Source organism: Loxodonta africana, chromosome Y (genome assembly GCF_030014295.1).
Source record: "Loxodonta africana isolate mLoxAfr1 chromosome Y, mLoxAfr1.hap2, whole genome shotgun sequence".
Taxonomy (NCBI): Eukaryota; Metazoa; Chordata; class Mammalia; order Proboscidea; family Elephantidae; genus Loxodonta; species Loxodonta africana.
In genome coordinates, this window is record NC_087370.1 from 26,910,881 (window position 1) to 26,937,372 (window position 26,492).

At 51.4% G+C, this 26,492-nt stretch overlaps 1 pseudogene; it reads right to left on the reverse strand.

Moving 5' to 3' along the window:
• Nucleotides 1-14,991: 14,991 nt before the first annotated feature.
• On the reverse strand, nucleotides 14,992-20,742 carry LOC135229077 (ornithine decarboxylase antizyme 1-like; annotated as a pseudogene).
• Nucleotides 20,743-26,492: the final 5,750 nt, after the last annotated feature.

Sequence of the window (26,492 nt, forward strand, 5' to 3'; positions counted from 1 at the left end):
AAGTTACTCAGCCTCTCTGTGCTTCAGTCTTATCTATAAAATGGGAATAATACTTGCTTCTGCCTCACAGGAGTGTTTGGAAGCATTAATGCCCCTGTAAAGCCCTTAAATTAGTGCCTGATGCTTCTAGTCAGTGCTGTGTGAACGTATTATTGTTGTGTGTCATCGATTCTGACTCATAGTGACCCTATAGGACAGAGTAAAACTGTCTCCATAGAGTTTCCTAGGCTGTAATCTTTACAGAAGCACATCACCAGGTCTTTTCTCCTGTGGAGCTGCTGGTAGGTTTGAACCGCTGGCCTTTCAGTTAGCAACCAAGTGGTTAACCATTGTGCCACCAGGGCTCCTTGTATGAATGTGAAACGTCACTATCAGTCCTGCTTCCTCTGGGGAGGGGTGGTTGTGGGGTCTTAGGTGACACAGCTGGACAGTGGGAGATCCTGGAATGGAAAACTGATGTCTCTGGATTTCCCGGGTGTGGCATCTTACCCTGAGTCTCTGAAACCATTTTATCAAGACCTCAGTTATGCAGACGGTGAAACTGAGGTCCAGGGAGAGGAGACAGGTTGTGTGAGATCCCAGAGTGAGAGTATGGGATCCAGCAGGGAGGACGCCACACAGAGAGCTGTTTTTTTTCTGAGACTTTATTCCTTGGGCTGTGCCTTTGTTCACGGACAGTTTGCAACTGGAAGGGCCGGGACTTCTGTGACTGAGGAGGAGGGCCTGGGGAACCCTGACTTCTGGGTCTGAAGGGGGAGGGCTGGGGACCCCTGACTTCGGGGTCTAAGGGAGGAGGGCCTGGGGACCCCTGACTTCCAGGTCTGAGGGAGGAGGGGGCTGGGGGCCCGAACTCCTGGGTCTGGGGGATGAGGGGGGTGGGGACAGGAACTTCTGGGTCTGAGCTGGGAGGGGTCTGGGGGCCTGGAATCGTTGGTCTGAGGGAGGAGGGGCTGGGGACTCCGACTCCTGGAACGTCTGGGCCTGAGGAAGGAGGTGCTGGGGGCTGGACTCTGGGTCTGAGAGAAGAGGGGCTCGGGGCCTGGATTCCTGGGTCTGAGGGAGGAGGGACTTGGGGGTCTGGACTCTTGGGTCTGAGGGAGGAGAGGCTGGGTGAAGAACTTAGAATTTCGGGCCTCTGAGGAAGGGGGTGGAGGCTGAGTTCTCCTTGGTACTGGGACTTCTCATTAACTGATCTGCATGGTTTTGGGGATCCAATCAGTGAACTGGCACAGATTTCCATACAGATTCAGTGTGTTGGGTTTCCCACAGAGGTATCTATACTTCCGCATGGACACAAGGCCCTGCAGGCATCCCCCACAGACCAGAGGAAGCCCAGCGTCTTCACTAGAGAGAGAGAGAAACCCAAAGTCAGAGAGGCAGAATGTCGGACAGAGAGGATGACACAAAGAGGGGCAGAGACAGAAATCAGGACAAAAACCAAGGCAGACAGGACAGTCCTTTCCCTCGAAACCCAGCTTCTCCCTCCCTTTCACATTCTCCCCTCACCCCTAAGAAGTCCCATTTCAGAGCCTGGCCCCCCTCTGCCTGCTGCACCTCTTCCTTTTCTTGGTGCGTCCCTGGGAGCTGTGGTGCCCTCCATGTGCCTTTCTTGCTAATCTGCCAATTTAACGTCTGCTGCTCTGGGTGTCCCAGTTATTGTGTAGGATTTAATCTTAGAAAGTAATAGACACTCAGGTGTGTCAGGCGAATACTCCTTTAGTTTATTGGAAGGTCATCATAGCAAGGTATAAAAGTAATACCTCACAACGTTCATTTAGAACCAGAGAATCAGAATTAACAATTAAAATGTTAATTCGTTCAATGGTTAGAGTTCAAATATTTAGACAACAGGCTTTTACCTTTAACAAGAGGTCTTGGGAGGAAAGCTTAACCATGGCTTGAACACAACAGAGGTAGGTCCTTTGTAGCTAGGGTTCAAGGTTGGTGGTGGAGGATAGAATCTCAGTTCCATCTCTGCCTTCTTTCAGTGAATGACCAGAAAATTAAGGGTTTACACGTGAATTCGTTACCTGGGCTGTACACTACTAGGGCCAGTGTGACATCAAAGACTAGTAGGTTATGTCTTTTCTCCAGGGTTAGAGTAGCCAAATGACGCAGCTTCTTGTCAAGGTTAGAGGTCAGGGAGGTTGTTTAGATTCGTGTTATGTTTTCTTGTGTCATAACATGCAGGGTCAAAGTGAACTCAAAGGCTGTTTACATTCCCTACACCCTTCACATGCATCTATGTTTCTATGTGTAACTTCAGAAATTTCCTAAATAACTTTCTTATGACTTACAAGTTTCTAATGACTTACAGTAAATGTTAGAGACCCTCACAGAGGTAGACATGTTTCTAAGTTCATGTTATGAGTGCTTATACATATGTATTTTGAAAGCATAATAGTGACTTATACCTCTTGGGATCTGAGATCATTGTAGAAACACACAGAGCATGAGAGGACTGGATTCTCTCTCTGTTCTCTGTTCCTCTGTTACTTTATCTCTGGTCCCTCTGTGTCTTTCTTCCAGTCTCTCTGTGCTGACCTTCTCCCTTCCGCCATCCCCCCGTCTCAACCTGGGCGCCTCAGTTGTTCTCTTTCTTCCCATCTCCCCCATTTCTCTGTCACACAGTGCCATTTTGTTCTCTCTTTATGCCTCTAGCCTCGTGTGTCCATCTGCATTTCCTTATCTCCCTTTTCTCCTGGGTGGTGCAAATAGTTAACATACTCAGTTGCTAACCGAAAGGTTGGAGGTTTAGGTCCACCCAGAGGTACCTTGGAAGAAAGACCTGGCAATCTACTTCCAAAAAATCAGCCACTGAAAACCCTGTGGAGCACAGCTCCCCTCTGACTCATGTGAGTCAGAGTGAGCTTGACGGCAACTGGTGGCAATGGTGACTTTTCTGACTGTGGGCGTATCTCAAGCTCTGTGTCATCTCCACATCTCATTTCTCTCCACCCGTGTGTCTTGAGTCTTGCTCTGTGTCTCTGCTCCACCAACTCTCTGTATGTACATCTCTCCTTTCTCTTGTCCCCACCCTTCAGCGTTCCTCACCTGTCAGGCCTCTGCTGGTACACCTGTGAGAGCAACAGGCAGCTAGTTTTGTGTATCTCCTCCGTCACCACCTGGACATGGCCGTGCAGGAGCACTGGGAGGTGGGAGATTGGGCTGGACACACATGGGACGGACAGAGGGTCAAGGACAGAGACACAGTGAGACTCAGAGGTGAGCGCTCCATAGCTCTCCTGTCCTCGTTCAGCCCCAGCAGCAGATGAGGCAGTGGGGACCTGGGCTGCCTAACCGGGGGGAGAAGCTGATGGGGGGATGGAGTTGGACTTGGGGGGCTGGTGCATTGAGCTTGATGAGTATGAGGTTGTCGATATCTGTGGGGTGGTTTTACCCTGTGTGTGGAACAGAGTAACTGGCCTCAATCACTTGGCCGTGTAGCTCTTGGTTTAGATTGAGGCTGTGCAGGTCCAGCCCCATGGTGTGGGAACTGAGGACCACGTGGGCAGGTCAGCCACATGGCAACGTATCTTCACGTCTATTCCCACTCCCAGCCCAGCTCCATCTCCACCCTCAATGCAAAACTCATTTCCAATCACACCGTCTTCCTTTTACCACATGGCCTAGGATTTGGGGCTCAGAGAACAGCCTGCCTGATCTCACTCACTGCCTGAGAGGCTGAGCTGGGATTTGAACCCAGAGCCACGTGAGTTTTCCATCATGACAGACTCCACTTTTCTGTCCTCTCTGGGTCCCCTTCCCAGGCTATGTCTCCATAGCTGGGTCACGCATCCTTTCCTGTGTGGAGACTTAACTTCTTAACACCCTAGCTCCAGCCTAAACCTGCCCAAGGAGGTGAGATCACAATCCTGGAGCATAGGCCATGCCCCTAGAGAGTGGAGACCACACCCATAGAGCCAAGGCAGTGCCCCTAGAGCCAAGAGCAAGGCCATGGCCTGGGCCTGCTCATTTAGTTGAAGTTGCACCCCCAGCCCAGACCACAATGGAGCCAAGCTACACCCAGAGTCTAGGGGCCCCAAGGTGCAGAGGCCATGAAAGACTAAATCAGCAGTCCATGACAGGCCCCTCTGTTGCTTGTTATTCACTCCTTCATTCATTGACTCACTCCTTTAACTAGTAACTAATTTATTCCCTTTTATCCTATAACATAGCTCAAAGAGTTGTCTCAATTCATGAGGGACAACAGTCAGGATCAGCATGAAGCTGGTCCCTATGAGGCAGAGGTCAGGTATAGCTCCCCCTTCCCACTTCTCCATTATTTCTGAAACCAGCTGCTCCTCCCATGGCACTTTGCCTTCCTGCTGGATTCCATAATTCATTGCAACAACCGCAGAGCTCACAGACTATACTCACAGTTATGTGGTTTATTAGGGAAGTTAACAGGCTGCAACTTGGGATCAGGATCGGCTTGGAGGTAGCAGGAACAACTCAGGATTAGGTCAGGAAGCACACAGGCAGTTGGAAGGGTCCCCGAAGTGGAGGGCATATCTGTCTCTTCTTCAGTGCAGGACAGCTTCTAACCAGGACGGCTCTCTCAGCTGCTCTCTGCCGTCAGGCCTCTCTGCCGTCGGACTTCTCTGTCATCGGACTTCTCTGTCATCGGACTTCTCTGTCATCGGACTTCTCTGCTGTCAGGCCTCTCTGCCATCGGGCCTGTCTGCTGTCAGCCTCTCTCTGTTGGCCCAGCTCATAGCCCGTGTAGCAGCTTCAGGGCCACTCGGCTCTCACGTGGCTCCGCTTCTCTGCCAGTACCTCTGTCTCAACCAGGAGGCCTCTAAAACCTCTGCGTTTCAGCCATCCATATGTCTTGATCTTCATTAGTTATAAGGTGGGGCCTCCCTCCAGGCTAGAGTTTAAGCAACCCTCAATTACCCAATTACCCAGAAAAAAGTGTCAAAAAAATTCTTTCTAGCTGACCCAGGGAATGTCAACCAACCTGGGGAATCGCCTGCGCAAAAGTAACAGACCTCTGGGGTAGAAAACAAACTGGGAACACCCCTCACCTTGCTTCTCCAAAGAACTAGGGCAAAGGTAATGACTCCTCAAGATTTAGGGAAAAAATCTCCCAAACTGTTTTTTCTAAAGAACCAAGGTGAAAGGACACATAAAGGAACTCACTGCAGGACATATCCCCACTACCCACGCCAATCCCATCCTCCCCAGAGGAAACCCTACTAGCGTTTAAGCCGATTGCCCTTGAGTCAACCCCAACTCATGGTGACCCAACGTGTGTCAGAGTAGAACAGTGGTCCATAGGGTTTTCAATGGCTGAGTTTTTGGAAGTAGATTGCCAGGCCTTTCTTCTGAGGTGCCTCTGGGTGGGCTCGAACCACCAACCTTTTGATTAGCAGCAGAGCGTTTAACTGTTTGCACCATCCAGGGATCCCTGGTGTGTTTACTGGACATCTTTCACTTGATCGTGGTCTTGTAGAATGAGTCTGTGCATGTATTTCTAGTTTATGGGCTGGTATTATCATGCCACATGTCTCACTTTTCCAAACCTTTTTATTCAGGCCTTGATTTTAGGGCCCCTCCTTGTGGCATGTGTGTCTGGTAGGTTTTTTTTTAAGGTCTGTGCTTGGTGTGTGTACGTCTGGTAGGTTTTGTTTTAAGGTCTGTCCTTGGTGTGTGTGTGTCTGGTAGGTTTCGTTTTAAGGTCTGTCCTTGGTGTGTGTACGTCTGGAAGGTTTCGTTTTAAGGTCTGTGCTTGGTGTGTGTACGTCTGGAAGGTTTCGTTTTAAGGTCTGTCCTTGGTGTGTGTACGTCTGGTAGGTTTCGTTTTAAGGTCTGTCCTTGGTGTGTGTACGTCTGGTAGGTTTCGTTTTAAGGTCTGTCCTTGGTGTGTGTACGTCTGGTAGGTTTCGTTTTAAGGTCTGTCCTTGGTGTGTGTACGTCTGGTAGGTTTCGTTTTAAGGTCTGTGCTTGGTGTGTGTACGTCTGGAAGGTTTCGTTTTAAGGTCTGTCCTTGGTGTGTGTACGTCTGGAAGGTTTCGTTTTAAGGTCTGTCCTTGGTGTGTGTACGTCTGGAAGGTTTCGTTTTAAGGTCTGTCCTTGGTGTGTGTACGTCTGGAAGGTTTCGTTTTAAGGTCTGTGCTTGGTGTGTGTACGTCTGGAAGGTTTCGTTTTAAGGTCTGTCCTTGGTGTGTGTACGTCTGGAAGGTTTCGTTTTAAGGTCTGTCCTTGGTGTGTGTACGTCTGGTAGGTTTCGTTTTAAGGTCTGTGCTTGGTGTGTGTACGTCTGGAAGGTTTCGTTTTAAGGTCTGTTCTTGGTGTGTGTACGTCTGGTAGGTTTCGTTTTAAGGTCTGTGCTTGGTGTGTGTACGTCTGGAAGGTTTCGTTTTAAGGTCTGTCCTTGGTGTGTGTACGTCTGGTAGGTTTCGTTTTAAGGTCTGTGCTTGGTGTGTGTACGTCTGGTAGGTTTCGTTTTAAGGTCTGTCCTTGGTGTGTGTACGTCTGGTAGGTTTTGTTTTAAGGTGTGTCCTTGGTGTGTGTGTGTCTGCAAGGTTTCGTTTTAAGGTCTGTCCTTGGTGTGTGTACGTCTGGTGCATCGTGCTTCCAACTTCTGCTCCGCCCTCCACTGGGTGCGTCTACCTCTTGTCACCGTCCACTCTCCCAGTGTGGATACTCACCCTGCCTTTATCTCTCCTTCCGCACAAATAACATGGCATCAGCCTCTTTATGTGTGTCCTTAAAAAATCTGTGTGAGAAAATGCCTCCAGATGGAGGCAAATGTTCCCCCAGGGGTTGGGGGCGTTGAAATTGCCCCATCTGAGAATCACTGGTATACACCTGTCTCTGCCATTTCTCTCCCTGCCCCTGAACCCACACCTCAAGACTAAAGGTCAGCGGGACTGGGGAGGGTCTAGCCTCAAACAGGTGAACCTCAATCCCCCGGGTGCCCAATGTCTAGATAGGCCAGATGAGTCCAGAACTTGATACGTATTCAATTTTACTGAGGATGGGGGCGGGTGGGGTTATTCAGGGGTTGGCTGCCATGGTATCATTGATCGACTGCATGTATGGGATCAGTTTGGTGAAGATGGAGGGAAAATTGTAGATGCCACACGGGAAGTTGCCCACGGACATGATACCTTGCAACATTTCATCAGAGATCGGTGGGCCACCTGAGTCACCATAGGAGCACAAAGCAGAGAGAGAAAAGTCAGCAATGACCTGCATTCTGTCCATGAACCCCTAGCTCTCAGGCCTGGGCTTGAAATCACAAGCAGTAACTCCCCAGCTCTGGGGAAAGAGACAGTTGTCTCCAGAATCCACTCCCAGAAGAAGATAGGCAGGGCTTCCAATAGAGGGAACAGTGGCTGGAGTTCTGCCCCGGGAATGGTGGGACTTCAGTGTCCAGTTTCTGCCCAGGGGCAGGTCCAGGAGGCCAGTCACTGCAGACAGGTCAGTGGGGAGGAAGAGCAAGACCATCTACACAATCCCCCCACCCTCAAGGCTCATCTCAGATGCCACCTCTTCCAGGAAGTTTTCCATGACTGGACAGCCCACCTCCAAGGCACTGGGGAGCCATAGAAGGACTGTGAGCAGGGGAGGGGCAAGGTCAGTTCTGACAGTAGAATGATCCACTGGGATCAGGTGGTTGATGGACTGGAGGAGGAGAGACTGAAGGCCAGGGGACTGTGAAGAAGGCGGTAAGGGAAAGGATCCAGGTAGTGGGACCCAGAGAAGGAGATGATCAGAGCTTCAGGGGGCAGGATGGACCAGGTTTGAGGACTGATCCCTTGGGGGAGGGTAGGGATGGGATGGTCGAGTGATGGGAACTGGGGAACCTGGGGTGGAGGGAGGGGCAGATTTAGTGGAAGCCACTGGGCTCACCAGGGACCTGGTGAGTGTTTAGGTTGGGTGGTGTGTGTGTGTGTGTGTGTGTCTGTATGTGTGTATGTATGTCTGTGTGTGTGTGTGTATATATGTATGTATGCGTGTGTGTGTGGGGTGCAGCACAGATGTCTCCTCGTAGAGGCTCAGCGTCACTCAAGACAAAAGCCTGGGATCGTCCTTGACTCCACTCTGCCTCTCACTCCCCACTCGCAATCGGTCAGCTTGACCTGTGGGCTCCCTATCAAGTGTAAGGAGGATCCTCCGACCCCTTCTCCCACTGTCCCTGGCACCCCCTCTGCCCCCCACCGCTGACCCAGCCTCTATCATCATTTGCCTTCATTGGCTCCCTGCTTCTCCTCTCTCCCTGCAGCCTGTTCCCTGCACAGCAGCCAGAGGTAGCTGTTGACACCTAAGTCAGATCCCTCTCTGCTTCTGCCTAACACCTTCCTTTCCACAGCTCCTGTTTCATCCTGAGGAAGAGCCAAGTCCTCACTGTGGCCCACGAGGGCCTGCAGAATCTTCCCCTTTTTTCCCTTTCTGAGGTCGTCTCCTGGCCTCTCCCCCTTCCTCACTCAGCTCCAGCCACACTGGGTCCTCACTGTTTCTCGGACACACCAGGCTCACTCCTGCCGCAGGACTTTAGCACTTGCTGTTCCCTGCATTCTTCCCCCAGATTTCCGCAGGGCCCACTCCTCACCTGCTCCAGGTATTTACTCAATCTCACCTTCTCGGTGGAGTCTCCTCCTGACCAGATTGTTTATCTCCCCAGCTCTCCTATCTCTCCTGCTTGCCCCCACAGCACACCTCACCTGGCATACGCTATCACTTCTGTGTTGTGCTTATTGCTGATGTCTGTCTCCCCCTCACCACAATCGAGGCTTTGTGAGGAAGAGACATGCTATGTCTTGTTCACTGCAGTCCTCCCTGGGCCTTGGTCAGTGCCAAGCACGTGGTAGATGCTCAGTAAGTATGTGGTGAAGGGAGAAACGGATGGACTATGATGTGGAGGAGTGAGACACAGGTGGGACCTGGAGGAAGGTGTGGGAAGTGGAGGGGGACACGGGAGAGGGGGCTGGGGCACTGGGCAGGGGGTAGAATGTGGGCCTCCTCCCACATCCCTGCAGGTCCTGGGGGGCTGAGACTGGCTCAGTCTGCAGGTGTCTTTGATGACAGTCAAGTTCCCAGTGCACAGCACGAAACCGCCATCATGTGAGTGTCCGCACTGCTGCACTCAGTATTGGGCCTGAATGTGAGGTGTGTACACTGGAGATTGCCTGAGGGTGACACTGTGGGCCAGGGGAAACAGGGATGTAGCCAGACCCTCATGATTCCAGCTCCTCCTCACTCAGACCCAGGAGTTCCGGCACCCAGTCTTCTCCTCCCTTAGATCCAGGAGCCTGGGCTCCACTTGGCACGTCCTCTCCCAGGGATAAGTTTATCTGGTTGATGCTTCCCCAGCCTAAGACAGTGCAGGTGCTCTCAACTTCGGGCTCCCTAGTGGGCAGGTCCAGGACCGTCACAGCATCTGTGATCTGGGCAGGTTTCTTCAGGCAAAGCAGCATGTGGTCATGGCTGGTGTCATCTCTTTAGATCCAGGAGCCTGGGCACCACGTTATAGCATGTCCTGTTCCAGGCATACATTTATCTGGTTTTGTGCATCTCCAGCCTGAGACTGTACGGGTGCTCTCCACTTCAGGCTCCCTAGTGGGCAGGTCCAGGACCGTCACAGCATCTGTGATCTGGGCAGGTTCCTTCAGGTAGAACAGCATGAAGTCATGGCTGGGGCACCTTCTGAGGTGATGTTTTTCTTCTCCAGGAGATTAAAGTTGAAGTATGAGTGTGGGAAGCTGTGGTTGACTTGGATGAGTAGATCTTTTTCTTCTCGAGGTTTTAGGTTGTGGCAGCCCAGCGAGACCTGGTAATTTTGGGGGAAGGGGATGCAGGGACTGAGGAGAGAGGAGGGGCAATGAAAGATAGGGTAGGGGAGCATGGGGGGAGGGCCCTAAAGTGGCTTTTGACATCGGCTCCCTGGAGTTAGGCCAAACCTCACAGATTGAGGGCCCATTCCTCACAAGGCTTCCTTCACTTCAGGCACCACTGCAAGCTCAGGAGTCTGTAGGGCACCTCACTTCTGACCAGGTGGCCACCAATATGAAGGCTCCAAAAACTCCCTCCAGTTTGACAATTCATTACAATGACTCATAGAGTGAAGTCAGGAAAGTGCTGTACTTACGATCATAGTTTTATTAGCAAAAGGATAAAAAGAACCAGACAAGGGTTCAGGCCTGGGAGGGTCCAAATCACAAAGCTCCCATTGTCCTTTCCCAGTGGAATCAGAACTTGTTACTCTCCTGGCATATCAGCGTGTGACGATACACAGATGCTGCCAACCAAGGGAGCTCTTCCGAGCTTCAGTGTCCAGAATTTTTCTTGGGGCTTAGAATCTGGAGGTAGAAACTGGGCCCCGTCCCACATCTGTGGGGAGACCCTGACTCACTGTGCAGATGTCTTGGGAAAGTTTCAGGAGCCTGCTGTGGGAGACTGGATTATTGGCAGATCTGTGGAGAGTGACACATATTCAAAGCTGTGCTGTTGGCCGCCATTTTTGACTGGGGCACCACTGTTTCCTACTTGGGTCAAAACCTGATGGGCAAAAATTTGGCTGCTGTGCAATGTATACACTGCCCTTGTTTCCATCGGCCATGACCGAACCATTTCAAACCGGTATGAAGTCCTGTTATGTAGGTACGATGGATTGAAACACTGGCCATGTGACTGAACTCAATCTGTAGCCCACCTCCCCTCTGTGGAAGTCAAGTTGATATCATTTGGCTCAAAACTCCAACTCTCTAGTCACATGGTTGGTCCTTTTAGGATGGCCAGCCCCCACCAGAGTCACCTTGTTAGTATAAACTGCAAGGAGTGGTCTCAGGATTCCGCCTTGAATAACAGAGGCTCTTCTAACACCTGAGAAACTACAAGGATTTAGAGATCACCTCCCAGGAACTGTGGTGTCCGTAGGCAGTACAAATGGTTTGCAGTGGACTACTAGCCTGAATGTTGGTGGCTCAAACCCACCCAGAGGGCTGTGGAAGAAAGACCTGGTGATGTACTTCAGAAGATCACAGCCATTGAAACCCTGTGGAGCAGTTCTACTCTGACACACTCGGAGTCGCCATGAGGCAGAGCTGACACACATGGAGTCGCCACGAGGCGGAGTTGACTTGATGGCAATGGGTTAGGTTTTTTATTTTGTTTTATTTCCCAGGTACTGGAGAAAAAAGCCATTCGAATTCTTTAGTACATATGCCCCCCAAAGAGAAATAGAAACAGTGGGAAAAATAGAGAGAGAGAGTAGGAAGCATGTGGCTATTGTTAGGGGCTGTTGGGGTGGTTCTGACTCATAACGACCTTACGTATAACAAAGAAACCTTGTCCAATCCGGCACCATCATCACGATCGTTGCTCTGCTTGAGCCCATGGTTGCAGCCACTGTGTCAGGCGGTCCATCTTGTTGCGGGTCTTTCTCTTTTTCACTGACCCTCTTCTTTACTAAGCATGATGTTCTTCTCCAGGAACTGGTCCTTCAAAGCAGGAATCAAGAAATTGAACAACGTATGATGTTGGGAACATCTGCTTCAGCACCGGGACCCCAGGGCCTAAGTACGAGCTCCGCCCCTGGCTCTTCTTTCTTGGTGATAGGAGGTCCCACCTCTCTTCTTGCTTCTCTCTCCTTTTATCTCTTGTAAGATAAAAGGTGTGACTTGAGCAAGGGTGGTACATCCTACCCTAATCCTCTTAACAGAACCTACTCATGCCTCATTAAAATATAACAGACAACTCACTTTCAGATGGGACCATAACCATGGGCATAGAGGCTAGGATTTATAATACATGATGACAGTAGACCACAAAATGGAGGATAACCGCACAATACTGGGAATCATGGCCTAGACAAGTTGACATGAATTTTTGGGAGACACAATCCAATCCAAGTCAGTGGGGAACGTGGTAAGACCAATGAATTCCGTGAGCACATGCCCACTGCTGCACTACATTCGCTGTGAAGTGAGCCCCTTGACAGGAGGCAGCGCTGTGTGGAATAAGCTCGACGGTGTCCCGCACCAGCTCCGCCTCTCTGCCTGCAACCTGGACCAGGACCTCCCCTCTCTCCCTTCAGTTCTCAGCACCTCCTGTGATTAACCCGGAGCCCTGGTGGCACAGTGGTTAAGGGTTCGGCTGCTAACCAAAAGGTCAGTCAAGCCAATCAAACCATCATTCAACTAATGAATCAAACAAAGAAGACAAAACAAAACAAAAGAATAATGAATACATGTAAAAGGAAAAGTAGATAAAATAATAAAATATAAACAAATAAAACATATAAAATAAATATTACCAATAAAAAAGAAATAGCAAGTAGTAACTAAATTCTAAAATAAATGTTAATATAAATAATTTCATTTTATTCAATATTATATTCGATTTTAAATTATATTTGATATTTAATAGTATATATTTAATTTTAGTTACTTTATTTTTGTGTTAGTTTTTAAAATTTTTTCTTTAATGACATATGTATTTAAATATTTACTGTATTATATTTAATATAATTCTATTTTATTTAATATATTTATTTAATATTTTTAATGTATTTTTATTATTAATATTTAATTTTTTGGTATTTGATTTTATTTTAGTCTCTGTCATAAATTATCTTAATTTTATATTAAGTATTTCACTTTTAGTTAATTTCACTTTAATATTTTGTTAGATTACATTTGTTTATTACTTAATTGTATATGGCTTTATTTTATTGTACTGTAAATAATATTTTATTTAATCTTTAATTAAATCTAAATTTGCACCATAATTTAATGTATTTAGTTTAACATATTACTTGTATTTTATTTAATATAAAATTTTAATTTATTCAAAATTAATTTAGTTTAATTTTTATCTTAATTTGACTTGATTAATTTTATTTTATTTAGTGTTTGTTTTGTTTTGCAATATTTTATTTTACTTTATATGTTTAATTAGTTTAATTTATAGGAACATGTTATCGTATTTTGTTATTTTATTTAATATATAATTATTTAAAATGAATTTTATTTTATTTTAAAATTATTTGATATTTAACTTAATTTTATTTAATGTTTAATTTTCTTTTGGTTTATTTTACTTTATATAATAGTTTAATTTAATATTTAACATATCATTTTCGTATTTACTTTTAATATTTTATTACATTGCATGTTATATAATCTTTTAACACATAAACCTATTTTATTTTTTCATAGTTTATATTGTTTCATTTTGTATATAATTTTATTTAATATTTATTTCAGTTTAATTTGTTTTATATATGAGTTAATTTTATGTAATAGTAAAGTTAATTTGGGTTTATTTGTAATCTTTTATTTTATCTTATTTTGATATAACATGTCATTGTATACGATAATTTATTGTATTTTAGATTTCATTTAACATTTTAGTTAGTTTAGTTTTATTCCATGTATTCATTGTGTTTATCTAGTTGTTTACACCAGACACACCTGGTTCCTGCAAAAGACACTTCCATCAGCTGCAGGAAAGTAAAAATCGTTTGAGATTCTTGCTGAGTCATGAGAACGTGTCAAACACGGCGATGCTCTCGGCGGAGAAAGAGATGAACTAAGACGTTGTCTTCGGCTGGGTTCTCCAGGGAATCGGAACCAGCGAAGTGTATGTGCCTTTGTATACAAACATATGGAGACCCTGGCAGGGACGTGCGTGCGAGTGTGTGTGTATACAGGTGCCTACGTATGGAGACCCTGGCAGGGACGTGTGTGCGAGTGTGTGTGTATACACGTACCTACGTATGGAGACCCTGGCAGGGACGTGTGTGCGAGTGTGTGTGTATACACGTACCTACGTATGGAGACCCTGGCAGGGACGTGCGTGCGAGTGTGTGTGTATACACGTACCTACGTATGGAGACCCTGGCAGGGACGTGTGTGCGAGTGTGTGTGTATACACGTACCTACGTATGGAGACCCTGGCAGGGACGTGCGTGCGAGTGTGTATGTATACATGTACATACGTATGGAGACCCTGGCAGGGACGTGTGTGTGAGTGTATATAAATACATGTACATATATGGAGACCCTGGAGGCAGAGTTCTCACATTTTCCCTCCTGCAATTTTGTGCCTCTACCCCTTTGCTCTGAGCCCTGGTAGCCCAGCGGTTAAGAGTTCGGCTGCCAACCAAAAGGACAGCAGTTGGAACCCCTATGGGGCAGTTCCACTCTGTCCTATAGGGTCGCTATGAATCGACTTGAGGGCAACGGGTTTGGTTTTTGGTTTATATATATATATATATTTAAACATATTTTTACACACACACATATAGACTGAGAGAGAGAGAGAGAGTTATCTCAAGGAAATAGCTGGAGGCTTCTCCTGACTCAGGTAGCTGCAGGGGCTGATGAATCCTGAGACAGGCAGGCGAGCTGCTGCCCCGAATCCCAAGAACCAGCGGTCAGACGGGCTGGATGGAGGATCAGAGTGAGAGCCTTGGTGGAACGTCCATTTATTTAGTGGGGGCAGGATACACACCCCAAGGAAGCACCCTTCCCGCTGAGTGGCTGCTCATAGCAGATCTCATCATGGAGTTGATTACATCCTGACAGAACTGCCAAATAACATCCTTGCAGAACTGCCAAATTACATCCTGACAGAACTGCCAAATTACATCCTGACAGAACTGCCAAATTACCTCATGACAGAACTGCCAAATTACATCCTGACAGAACTGCCAAATTACGTCATGACAGAACTGCCAAATTACGTCATGACAGAAGTGCCAAATTACGTCATGACAGGACTGCCGAACCACCCAGGACGGCCAGGACCGGCAGCGCTCTGTCCTACACAGGGTCCCTGTGAGCCAACCTGAGGGTACCTAACCACAACCCTAACCCACCACACCGGAAGTGCCAAACCACTGAGCGTCACGGCCCAGCCAAGCTGACACCAACGTTAGCCATCACGGAAGCGCGTCTATAAGTCACGGACGGATTAGCTCCCTCTTTTAAACCAAGGGGGTAAAAGGGTGACAAATTCTGGTTTGGGAGTAAAAGCTCAGTGTCCAGCGAGGTGGCTGCGGGCGCCTCCCCCGACGCGCGGCCGGGAACACCCTGCGGCGCCGGCGCCCAGGTCGGTCCCGGGGCGCGCCCGGCGGTTCCCGCGCTCGGGGCCGGTGGGCAGAGCCGCGGTGCGCGCGCCCCCTCGTGGCCGGCCGCCGAGCCGCTGGCGCTCCGTGTCAGGTGGCTCTGAACGCGGGCTGGGAAGGTGAAAACGAAGTGGGGTCGCCCTCGGTGCCGTGCTGGGAATCGTGGGCGTAACAGTACGTAAAGCACTCCTTCGGTGCCCGAAAGCCCGTGGCCGTTAGCGCTACCTGGAGGAAGGCAACAGGAGGAGAGCCGAGGGGCGCACACATGGAGGAGGCTGGTGCTCCTCGGGCCTGGGCTCTGATCCCCGGCTCCTTGCAGGCGCCTCCCCACTAGGGAGGTTAGTCAGCGCCTGAGCCCCTCGGAAATGTCCTGACCCCCCGTCAGGCTGCCCAGACCAGCCGCAGCCTGCAGGGGATGCCCTGGGCGGGGGGGGAATAGTTGTTTTCATTATTATTATTACTCGGAGTGGTCGTGGTGGCGGTGGTGACATTGAGTGAAGTTCCTTAATTCACAGAGATTTACTGTACATGATAACGGGGTCCCCTGCACATACACACACCCAGGGCCCAGGCTGCTGCGCTCCCAACGGCATGAGAAGCCTTGAATGAGGCTCTGGGGAGCTTCCAAGTGCCCACCTGGAGGTGGGGACAGGTCTGTGCAGACCTCAGGGTCTTGGGGTGGGTCTTGGGGTGGGCACCCACTGTCTGCCTGAGGGCAGAGAACTTTTCTAAGTCTACGCGGAGATCTGGCAACCAGCTGAGCCTCCTGGGAATTTCTCTTAGTGCACAGAAGTGCCCGGAGACCACTTTTGGCAGCAGGGCAGTGTGTCAGGGAAAGATGGTCTCATACCATGTTTACCTTGATAAGGCCAGGTGTTCACAGAGGAAACAAAGAAGTGCTTATTTCTTCTTCAAGTGCCATTCATGAAGGGGGAATAATATACTCCTCAACCAAGGAAGAGGCTGCAGTGTGTGTGGACATGTAGTGAACCCAGGGTACAGAGATGAGTAAGAGATCAGAAGCCCTGACTCTGGCTTTTCTCACTTAAGGATATATCTCGTAAATCAGTGCTAGTAAATACGATAAACTGTTTCCCGATTCTTCTTATACAGCTGGAAATTACTTTGTAGTGAATATAACATTCTATCCCTAGGAGATCTCCCTGAACTTACTACGTTGTTGTTGTTAGGTGCTGTCGATTGTTTCCAACTCACAGCGACCCTATGTCCAACAGAACAAAACACTGCCTGGTCCTATTCTGTCCTCACGATCGTCATGCTTGAGCCCATTGTTGCAGCCACTGTGTCAATCCATCTCATTGTGGGTTTTCCTCTTTTTTTTGCTGACCCTCTACTTCACCAAGCATGATGTCCTTCTCCAGGGACTGGTCCCCCTAAGAACACGTCCAAAGCAGGGGAGGCAGAGTCTCAGCACCCACATTTCTAAGGACCATTCTGGCTGTACTACTTCCAAGACGGATTTGTTCATTTTCCTGGCAGTCCACGGTACATTCAGTATCCTTTGCGAACACCATAATTCAGAGGTGTTAATTCTTCTTTGGTGTTTCTTATTCCTTCTCCAGCTTTCGCATGCTTATGAGGCGATTGAAAATACCATGGCTTAGATCAGGCGTACCTTAGTCCTCAAAGTGATATATATATATACTGCAAAAGATCTCTTTAAAGTGTTAAAATATATAACACTTTAAAGAGATCTTTTGCGGCAGATTTGCCCAGTGCAATACGTCTTTTGATTCCTTGACTGCTGCTTCCAGGGTCGGTGATCGTGGATCTAAGTAAAATGAATCCTTGACAACGTCAGTCTTCTCTCCGTTTATCATGAGGTTGCTTATTGGTACAGTTGTGAGGATTTTTGTTTTCCTTCTGTTGAGGTGTCAGCCATACTGAAGGCTGAGTTCCTTGATCTTCATTAGTAAGTGCTTCAAGCCCTTTTCACGTTCAGCAAGCAAGGTTGTGTTATTTGCATAACACAGGTTGTTAATGAGTCTTCCTCCGATCGTGTTCGTCTTCGTATAGTTAGTTCAGCTTCTCAGATTACTTGCTCAGCATACCTGTTGAATAAGTGTGGTGAAGGCATACAGCCCTGATGCACACCTTTTCTGAGTTTATTATACAAACCAAACTGAACTTGTTGCTGTCGATTCCAACTCAGTGGCCATATAAGATTTCCAAAGAGCGGCTGGTGGATTCGAACTGCTGACCTTTTGGTTAGCATCCGAGCTCTTAACCACTGTGCCACCAGGCCTCCAAGCTTATTATAGTGGTTTTCAAATCCACTATAAGCTACTGATCTCCAAACTCTTAGTTAGAACCTAGAAAACGAACTCAGAATTGTAGCTACAGCTGGGCGCTGTTCTCCACACTTGGATGATCCAAACTCCCAAATCTAGCATATCCGTTTTGACAAGCTTATTCCCCCGTGGTTTTCCACAGGGCAGAGAACAGCTCTGATGACCATGTTCTCACTGTAGCCTGAATTCCAGATGTCATCTTTGACTCTCCATTCCCCACATCCCATACGTCTGCTCCACCAGCAGCTCTTGGCAGCTCAGGCTCCAAGGTTCACCTGGAGCAGCCCACCGTTCCCAGCTGCACTGCCACCGTGGCCCCTCACCCTGACCAGTGCCCTGTATGTGCTGTGCTCAGGTTATCCTGGCCTGCAGTCAGTTCCTGGGACACGGCCTGTCTCCCTCAAGATGATTGAAGGATAGAAGGAGAAGGGCACTGGCTTGTCTGCTGTCTCCTCCCCTCTAGCTGCAGACCCCTCAGAACCACCCCTGATTTTCACTCTCCGCTCTGCCCGGTCTTAGTTCCGATTTCCCGCCTTGGGCTGCGCTGCTTTGGTAGTTTGCATACATGCGTGCTTCAGGGGCAGAGGGGTGTCTGTGGAAAAGAGCGACCGCGGCGAGCACTGAGATCGCCCTGCTTAAAGGTCTGAGCACAGGCCTAAGGAGAGCAACAAACGCCCAGGGGCAATCTCAAGGCTGCGCTGCACCCCCAGCTTCCAGATGACAGCCCTTGATAGCGGAGACCATCGGCAGAAACGCCTTCCCCGCTTATCCGGCGGCCTCAGTTGGGCGCCTTTCCTATCTGCGGCGTCTCCGAAGTCATTCCGCCTCATCTGGCGCCCCCTTGGACTTGCGGGGGGAGGGGCAAGTGCCCCCCATCCTCACTACGCCCCTGCATCTGACACCCATCTCTTAGACAACTTTACCGTATCAGCTCAAAAATACACGTCAAGCTCGTTAATCTTCTTAACACCTTATGGCACTACATGAAAATCACCACTGCACCTTCCTTTCACTGATGAAAATCGGTCCACGATGTGCTTATAGTCCGTTCTTCAGGGTCTTCTCTTTCTACGCTCAGTAGATCGAGATCACAGCCTGCCTTGACTCGTGGAGGCTCTCAGGTACCAAAGAATGCGTTTCAGCTTGCTGAACGAGCTCGCAGCTGCGATGCAAACTATGACGGTTACTAGAAGCTGCTCAGAGACACCCTCCTGCAAGTGGCACCCTCCTTCAAGGGGCACCCTCCTGCAAGGGGCACCCTCCTGCAAGGGGCACCCTCCTGCAAGTGGCACTCTCCTTCAAGGGGCACCCTCCTTCAAGGGGCACCCTCCTTCAAGGGGCACCCTCCTGCAAGTGGCACCCTCCTTCAAGTTGCACCCTCCTGCAAGGGGCACCCTCCTTCAAGTTGCACCCTCCTGCAAGGGGCACCCTCCTGCAAGTGGCACCCTCCTTCAAGGGGCACCCTCCTTCAAGTTGCACCCTCCTGCAAGGGGCACCCTCCTTCAAGGGGCACCCTCCTTCAAGGGGCACCCTCCTGCAAGTGGCACCCTCCTGCAAGGGGCACCCTCCTTCAAGTGGCGCCCTCCAGCGCTACACCTGCCATTCCTGAGACGGATAGCCTCTGCTCAGGAGTCATGCAGACAGAGGCTCGGAGGGATTTTTCTTAGTAAGATCACAGTTGTTGTTGTGTGCTGCGGAGTGATTCTGACTCATACCCCCGAAAGAAACCCCAGTGCCCTTGAGTCGGAATCGATAGCGACCCTATATGACAGCTTAGAAAAGTGCCCCATAGGGTATCCTAGACTGTAATTTTTTTAAAAGGAGAATATAATTTTTTTTCATTCTGAATTAAAGCAAATACTTCAGTATCACAAACACAATATTAGACTTCGAGAAATTTACTGCTAATTTGGGGTGAGCGTTTATTCGCACCACTGCAGCCTGCACCCAGGAGGGGGACAGCCCGACACCCCACGCCCGCCGCGGCCGCGGTCGGACAGCGCAGCCACTGGGACATCCTCGGGGGCGGCCGGGCCTCCTGCAGAAGCGGGCGGGCGCAACACCCTCCTCCTCCGGGGAGCGTCTCTCCAGCGTGTGACCGCAGAGCAGGCCGGTCTCTTGGGAACAAGGGGACTAACCCTGGTCTCAGTCTCAAAGCCCCAAAGCCGAAGGTACGCAGCAACGTGACTCTGTCATCTCCGTTCTTCGGAAGCGAACAGGAAGCGGTCGACGCGCAGCTGCTCCCCGCAAACCGCCTTCGCTCCCTCGGGCCGCGCGCCGCCTGGGATCGGGCTGTAAAGGCTGCGGCTGCCGCTCAGCGCACCTCTCCAGGTGACGGGTTCGGCCACGGTGAGCCTGGTCTGGACGTCAAGGATTCTCGTCTGGTCATTAGATGCCAGTCCCTGTAACATGCAGCCGGATTTCGGAGTAAAATAAATTAACTGCATGTTGTGATCCCTCTGACTATTCCCTCGCCCACCTGGGATCTTCCGCGGTGGGTGAGGGGCATCAGGAGCACCACTGAGGCCGCGGACCCAGGTTACGACACCAGTTGAGGGGACCCTGGAACTCCCGCTGCTGCGGCCTCCGGGCTGTGCAGGCTGAGGAGCGGCTGGCGCGGACGGCGGCGCGGGGTTCACCCCCTTCCTTCCCTCTGGCTGGAAACCCTGGCGGCGCAGTGGTTAAGAGCGCGACTGTTAACCAAAAGGTCGGCGGTTAGGATCCACCAGCCGCTCTTTGGAAACCGTACGGGACAGTTCTACTCTGTCCTGTAGGGTCGCTAGGAGTCGGAATCCAGTCGACAGCAGCGGGTTTTTGGTCGGGTTCCCTCTGGCGAAGCAGCGGCTGTTGAGGGTCCCCCGTAGGGCGGATTTCGCCACCCGGCCTCCGGAGCTACGCAGGCTGAGGAGCGGCTGGCGCGGACGGCGGCGCTGGGTTTACCCCCTTCCTTCCCTCTGGAGGAGCAGCGGCTGTTGAGGACCCGCTGCAGGGAGGATCTCGCCCTCCGGCCGCTGGGTCCGAACCCAGGAAAACTTCCGCTGCGCCTCTCTGCGCCGCCGCCGCTGCCAGCCGTTCGCCCCGAGGCTGTAATCTTCACCGGAGCGGATCGCAGGGTCTCTTCAACCCCGGAGCGGCTGCTGCGTTCCAACAGCCTTTCGGTTATCAGCCGAGCGCTTAACCACCGCGCCACCAATCCTTAAGTGCGCAGAGCAGGACCTTCTCCCGACCCCTCCCACCTCCTCACCTGCACACCTGGGCCTTCTCCTGGCTCCTAGACCCCTCCTCCCCTCTTACGGCCCAATCCCACCCTGCCCCGCCGCTCACCTGGGCGGCTGGGCCCGCAGCCATGTCCCCGTTCCCGGGACAGTTACCCCGGGAAGCGCGAGGAGAGAGGGTCGGGGGCACAGACCCGGTGGCACGGCGTGGAGAGGTTGGTGCTCGAGCTACTGCACCTGCTGTGCTGTTTGAAAGGTACGGGATTCAGGGATCCGGGTGGGGGGATCTGTTCCCAGGCTGAACACGTCAGGCGCCATGAAGGTGTGCAGGGTGGGCGCAGGGAGGGCGGAGCCACGGTCCCCCCAAGCCTGTGGCGTGGGAGCATCAAGAGAACCCCCCTGCGCCCCCACCCGCACCTGCGACCCCGCCTGCTGGCTCCCCGTCCCTGCTTGCGCCCCGCTTGTCCTCCGTGTCCCCAGGTCCCAGCTGCTGGAGGCGTCGGAGAACCCGGGCGCCAGGTTAGGGTTAGGGTTTAGGGTTAGGGTTTAGCAGCTCGCGCCGCTCCCCCCCGCCGCCCTGGGTAATTCCCGCAGGGGCGGCCGCGGCTCGAGGGTCGTGGACGTGCGGGGGTCGGGGGACGTGGCCACTCCATTGGGCTCCGAGAGGCAGCCTCTGGCCGGGGACGCACAGTGGGTTGGTGGGATTTGCACCCCCACGGATGGTGGGTCCAGTTGCCATCTCCCCTTGTGCCTGGGGGCTTGAAAGGCTTGGGGAGAAAGGCCGGGCCCAGAGCTGCGCGCACGGGGGTCTCGGGGGGCCACAGCCCCTACCTGCAGGGCGGGTTTTCTGGCCAGGAGGAGGAAAGGGCTCCCAAGGTCCCCTGGCGCCCACTGCTCGGCCGGAACAAAGGCCAAGAGTTCGCGCGGGGACGTGGGATTCCAGACGCGGGGGAGGGGCCCTCGCCTTCATTGGCCATCCCACCCCCACCCGACTCCGTAGGGTCCCCGGGAGAGGGGTCGAGGGGTTCCCGGGACAGGGGTCGGGGGGCTCCCGGCCCTTGCCCCGTGCGTTTGCGCTCGGCGCTGGTGGGTCGGCGCGGCCCCGGCCCCACCCGGAGAGGTGGGGGCCCCGGGAGTCTGCGGAGCAGCGCGGGGAACCCCCTCCTTGTGGCAGCAGCGAATCAGTGTCTGTTAACGCTGTGGATGTCGGGGTTCCGCGCACCCTGTGGGTGGCCGGGAGGGGTCCTGAGCACCCATGTTGTTTATTTAAACATTTGTGCGGCTCCCGCTGTGTGCCAGTCACCGTGGCCCGGGGTCTCGTGCTGGGGGGTTTTGCGGGTCCCTCAAGCTGGCGGGATTTGGAGCCTCTAGGTTGGAGGAGGTCTGGGGTCTCCGGGCTGACATCGGACGGTCTTGAGCTGACGGTTTAAGAGGGTTTATAGGGGTTTTGGGGGCTCAGGTGGTGGGCGCAGACCAGATCTTTCTGCCCCTGCCGGTAGTCCCGCCCCACCCCGGGGGGAATGTCCGGTCTGTGTCCCTGCCACCCGGGGTCGGTGAGGAGCTGACGAAGGTGACTGACGCGCTGCCTTTAGGATTAGGGAGGGGGAGCCCTGTTGACCATGCTTTCAGTACCCGCAAAGGGGTCCTGCCCTGGGGTGGGGGGTGCGCGGTGTGGGGTGTGGGGTGATTTAAAAAATAAACTCTAATGTAAAAAGACAAAACTTAATGGTCTGACAGAGACTGGGGGAACCCCCGGAACTACAGCCCCCGGCCCGCACTGTTAACGCAGAACCAAAACCGTTCCCAAAGCCCACTCTCCAGACAAAGATTAGACAGGACTACGAAACAAAAAATAATACACGTGAGGAACCTGCTTCTTTGTTCAACCAGATAAAGGAGACCAAATGGGCAGCTCCTGTCCAAAAGCGGGACAAGAAAGCAGGAAAGGACAGGAACTGTTTGAATGGACACAGGAAAGCCAGGGTGGAAAGGGGGAGCATGCTGTCACATTGTGGGGATTGCAACTAATGTCACAAAATAATGTGTATAAATTTTTGTGTGAGAAAATAATTTTAGCTGTAAACTTTCAACTAAAGCACAATTTTTTAAAATGCTGAAATAAAATAAAGAGCAAATGTTTCAAAATTTAAAAATTAAATAAATACCTGGCTTTCAAAAATAAAGTAAGCTCTAAAGTTTAGGGGGCAGGCAACCCATGTGAATGGGGCAGGAACAACTCAGAAAAGGAGGGTGAGAGCGGTTGCACAACTCGAAGAATGTAACCGATACCACTAAATGACACACGTAGAAACTGTGGAATCCGTGTAGCTTTGCTGTGTCTACTCTCAACAATAAGAACAAAATAAATATCATTGAAAAAAAAAAAGTAAGCTCTGTATGGTCTGCAGTCATTTCCGGGACAGCACACCTCTGTTATCAGGTCCAAAGACTTGAACGTCATCATAGATATCTTCCCCCACACCATCAACCAATTGTTAAATCCAGCAAACCCTCCCTTGCAACCGGTGAAGTGACCTCGCTCCCACTTCCATTTCGTGAGCCACTCCTCTGGTCCTGCACCAGGTTCTCTTCTGTTCACCTTCCCTGTTTTCCTCAGTTATAAAGTCTTCCCCACACTGAGGTTTCTAACAAGTTTTCCTATATTTCCCAGTATTTCTGGGGGTTTGTTTACAGCCTCGGCTCTTCTGCTCTGGTACTCGTCTTTGCGGATGCTGAGGGAGAGAATATGTTCCCCAACAGAAGAGAACAGAGGAGGGTGTGTCACTGTTTCTAAAGCCACCACCCCCACTGTGCACGGGGCCCAGGTGACCCGAGGGGAGGCAGAAACTCAGCCCAGGACCTAGAGCACAGGACTGGAGGGACCGTCAGGTGAGAGGGGCCGGCTTTGGTGAGTGCCGCAGGGGCACAGGGCATGGAGGAACTGGCTGGGGCTTCCTGGAGCCCGGGACCCCGGGGGCCTGGGCCTGTGCCCGGCACCTGCAATGGGAGGTCAGAGGGTCCCAGTCAAGGGAGCAGAGGAGCTCTGAGGCCTCGAGGGGCAGGAGTGTATCCTGGAGCCCACCCGGGGGGAGGTGTCCAGAGGGTGGAGGTGACAGAGAGCAGGGATCGAAGACAGAGAGGGTCTCCACCTCTGCAGGGAGAAATTCAGCCCTGGGAAAGGGCTACAAGGAGCACAGCAGGCTCTGATCAAAGTTTGTCGAACAAAAGAATGCTCCATTTTAATAAAAATCCACATGTCCACCACACTCTATTTCATTCGGATCACCTGTCCCCGTTCCCTAACCCGTGCAGGGCGGGGACTATCCCAGGCTGACTCAGAGTGGGGTGTGCAGGGCTCTGGACGGGGAGGGAGTGGGGCCTCAGTGCACGGAGACACAGGCTTAGGGATTAGGGGTAGGGTTAGCGGTTACAGTAATCAGGTAGGGTTAGGGTTAGGGTGAGGGGTTAGGATTAGGGCTAGGGTTTAGGGTCAGGATTAGGATGAGGGTTACAGTAATCAGGTAGGGTTAGGGTTAGGGTGAGGGGTTAGGATTAGGGCTAGGGTTTAGGGTCAGGATTAGGATGAGGGTTACAGTAATCAGGTAGGGTTAGGGTTAGGGTGAGGGGTTAGGATTAGGGCTAGGGTTTAGGGTCAGGATTAGGATGAGGGTTCAGGGTTCAGGGTTTGGGTTCACGGTTCAGGGTTCAGGGTTTGGATTCAGGGGTCGGGGATAGGGTTTGGGGTCAGGGTTAGAGTTAGGGTTAGGGTTAGGTTTGGGGTTGGGGTTGGGGTTCCGGTTGGGGTTTGGGATGGGGTTCGGGTTCGGGTTTGGGATCGGGTTCCGGTTCGGGATCGGGTTTGGGTTCGGGCTCCGGTTAGCATTGGGGTTGGGGTTGGGGTTGGGGTTCGGGGTTCAGGTTCGGGTTGGGGTTCGGGTTAGGGCTGGGGTTGGGGTTCGGGTTGGGGTTCGGGTTACGGTTTCGGTTTAGGGTTTAGGGTTCGGGTTGGGGTTAGGGTTAGGGTTAGGGTTAGGGTTAGGGTTAGGGTTAGGGTTAGGGTTAGGGTTAGGGTTAGGGTTCGGGTTCGGGTTAGGGTTAGGGTTAGGGTTCGGGTTCGGGTTCGGGTTCGGGTTCGGGTTCGGGTTAGGGTTAGGGTTAGGGTTAGGGTTAGGGTTCGGGTTCGGGTTCGGGTTCGGGTTAGGGTTCGGGTTCGGGTTCGGGTTCGGGTTCGGGTTCGGGTCAGGGTCAGGGTCCGGGTCAGGGTCAGGGTCAGGGTCACGGTCAGGGTCAGGGTCCGGGTCCGGGTCCGGGTCCCGGTCGGGGTCCGGGTCGGGGTCGGGGTCGGGGTCGGGGTCGGGGTCGGGGTCGGGGTCGGGGTCGGGGTCAGGGTCAGGGTCAGGGTCAGGGTCAGGGTCAGGGTTAGGGTTGTTAGGGTCAGGGTTAGGGTTAGGGTTAGGGTTAGGGTTGTTAGGGTTAGGGTTAGGGTTAGGGTTAGGGTTAGGGTTAGGGTTAGGGTTAGGGTTAGGGTTAGGGTTAGGGTTAGGGTTAGGGTTAGGGTTAGGGTTAGGGTTAGGGTTAGGGTTAGGGTTAGGGTTAGGTTTAGGGTTAGGGTTAGGGTTAGGGTTAGGGTTAGGGTTAGGGTTAGGGGTTAGGGTTAGGGTTAGGGTTAGGGTTAGGGTTAGGGTTAGGGTTAGGGTTAGGGTTAGGGTTAGGGTTAGGGTTAGGGTTAGGGTTAGGGTTAGGGTTAGGGTTAGGGTTAGGGTTAGGGTTAGGGTTAGGGTTAGGGTTAGGGTTAGGGTTAGGGTTAGGGTTAGGGTTAGGGTTAGGGTTAGGGTTAGGGTTAGGGTTAGGGTTAGGGTTAGGGTTAGGGTTAGGGTTAGGGTTAGGGTTAGGGTTAGGGTTAGGGTTAGGGTTAGGGTTAGGGTTAGGGTTAGGGTTAGGGTTAGGGTTAGGGTTAGGGTTAGGGTTAGGGTTAGGGTTAGGGTTAGGGTTAGGGTTAGGGTTAGGGTTAGGGTTAGGGTTAGGGTTAGGGTTAGGGTTAGGGTTAGGGTTAGGGTTAGGGTTAGGGTTAGGGTTAGGGTTAGGGTTAGGGTTAGGGTTAGGGTTAGGGTTAGGGTTAGGGTTAGGGTTAGGGTTAGGGTTAGGGTTAGGGTTAGGGTTAGGGTTAGGGTTAGGGTTAGGGTTAGGGTTAGGGTTAGGGTTAGGGTTAGGGTTAGGGTTAGGGTTAGGGTTAGGGTTAGGGTTAGGGTTAGGGTTAGGGTTAGGGTTAGGGTTAGGGTTAGGGTTAGGGTTAGGGTTAGGGTTAGGGTTAGGGTTAGGGTTAGGGTTAGGGTTAGGGTTAGGGTTAGGGTTAGGGTTAGGGTTAGGGTTAGGGTTAGGGTTAGGGTTAGGGTTAGGGTTAGGGTTAGGGTTAGGGTTAGGGTTAGGGTTAGGGTTAGGGTTAGGGTTAGGGTTAGGGTTAGGGTTAGGGTTAGGGTTAGGGTTAGGGTTAGGGTTAGGGTTAGGGTTAGGGTTAGGGTTAGGGTTAGGGTTAGGGTTAGGGTTAGGGTTAGGGTTAGGGTTAGGGTTAGGGTTAGGGTTAGGGTTAGGGTTAGGGTTAGGGTTAGGGTTAGGGTTAGGGTTAGGGTTAGGGTTAGGGTTAGGGTTAGGGTTAGGGTTAGGGTTAGGGTTAGGGTTAGGGTTAGGGTTAGGGTTAGGGTTAGGGTTAGGGTTAGGGTTAGGGTTAGGGTTAGGGTTAGGGTTAGGGTTAGGGTTAGGGTTAGGGTTAGGGTTAGGGTTAGGGTTAGGGTTAGGGTTAGGGTTAGGGTTAGGGTTAGGGTTAGGGTTAGGGTTAGGGTTAGGGTTAGGGTTAGGGTTAGGGTTAGGGTTAGGGTTAGGGTTAGG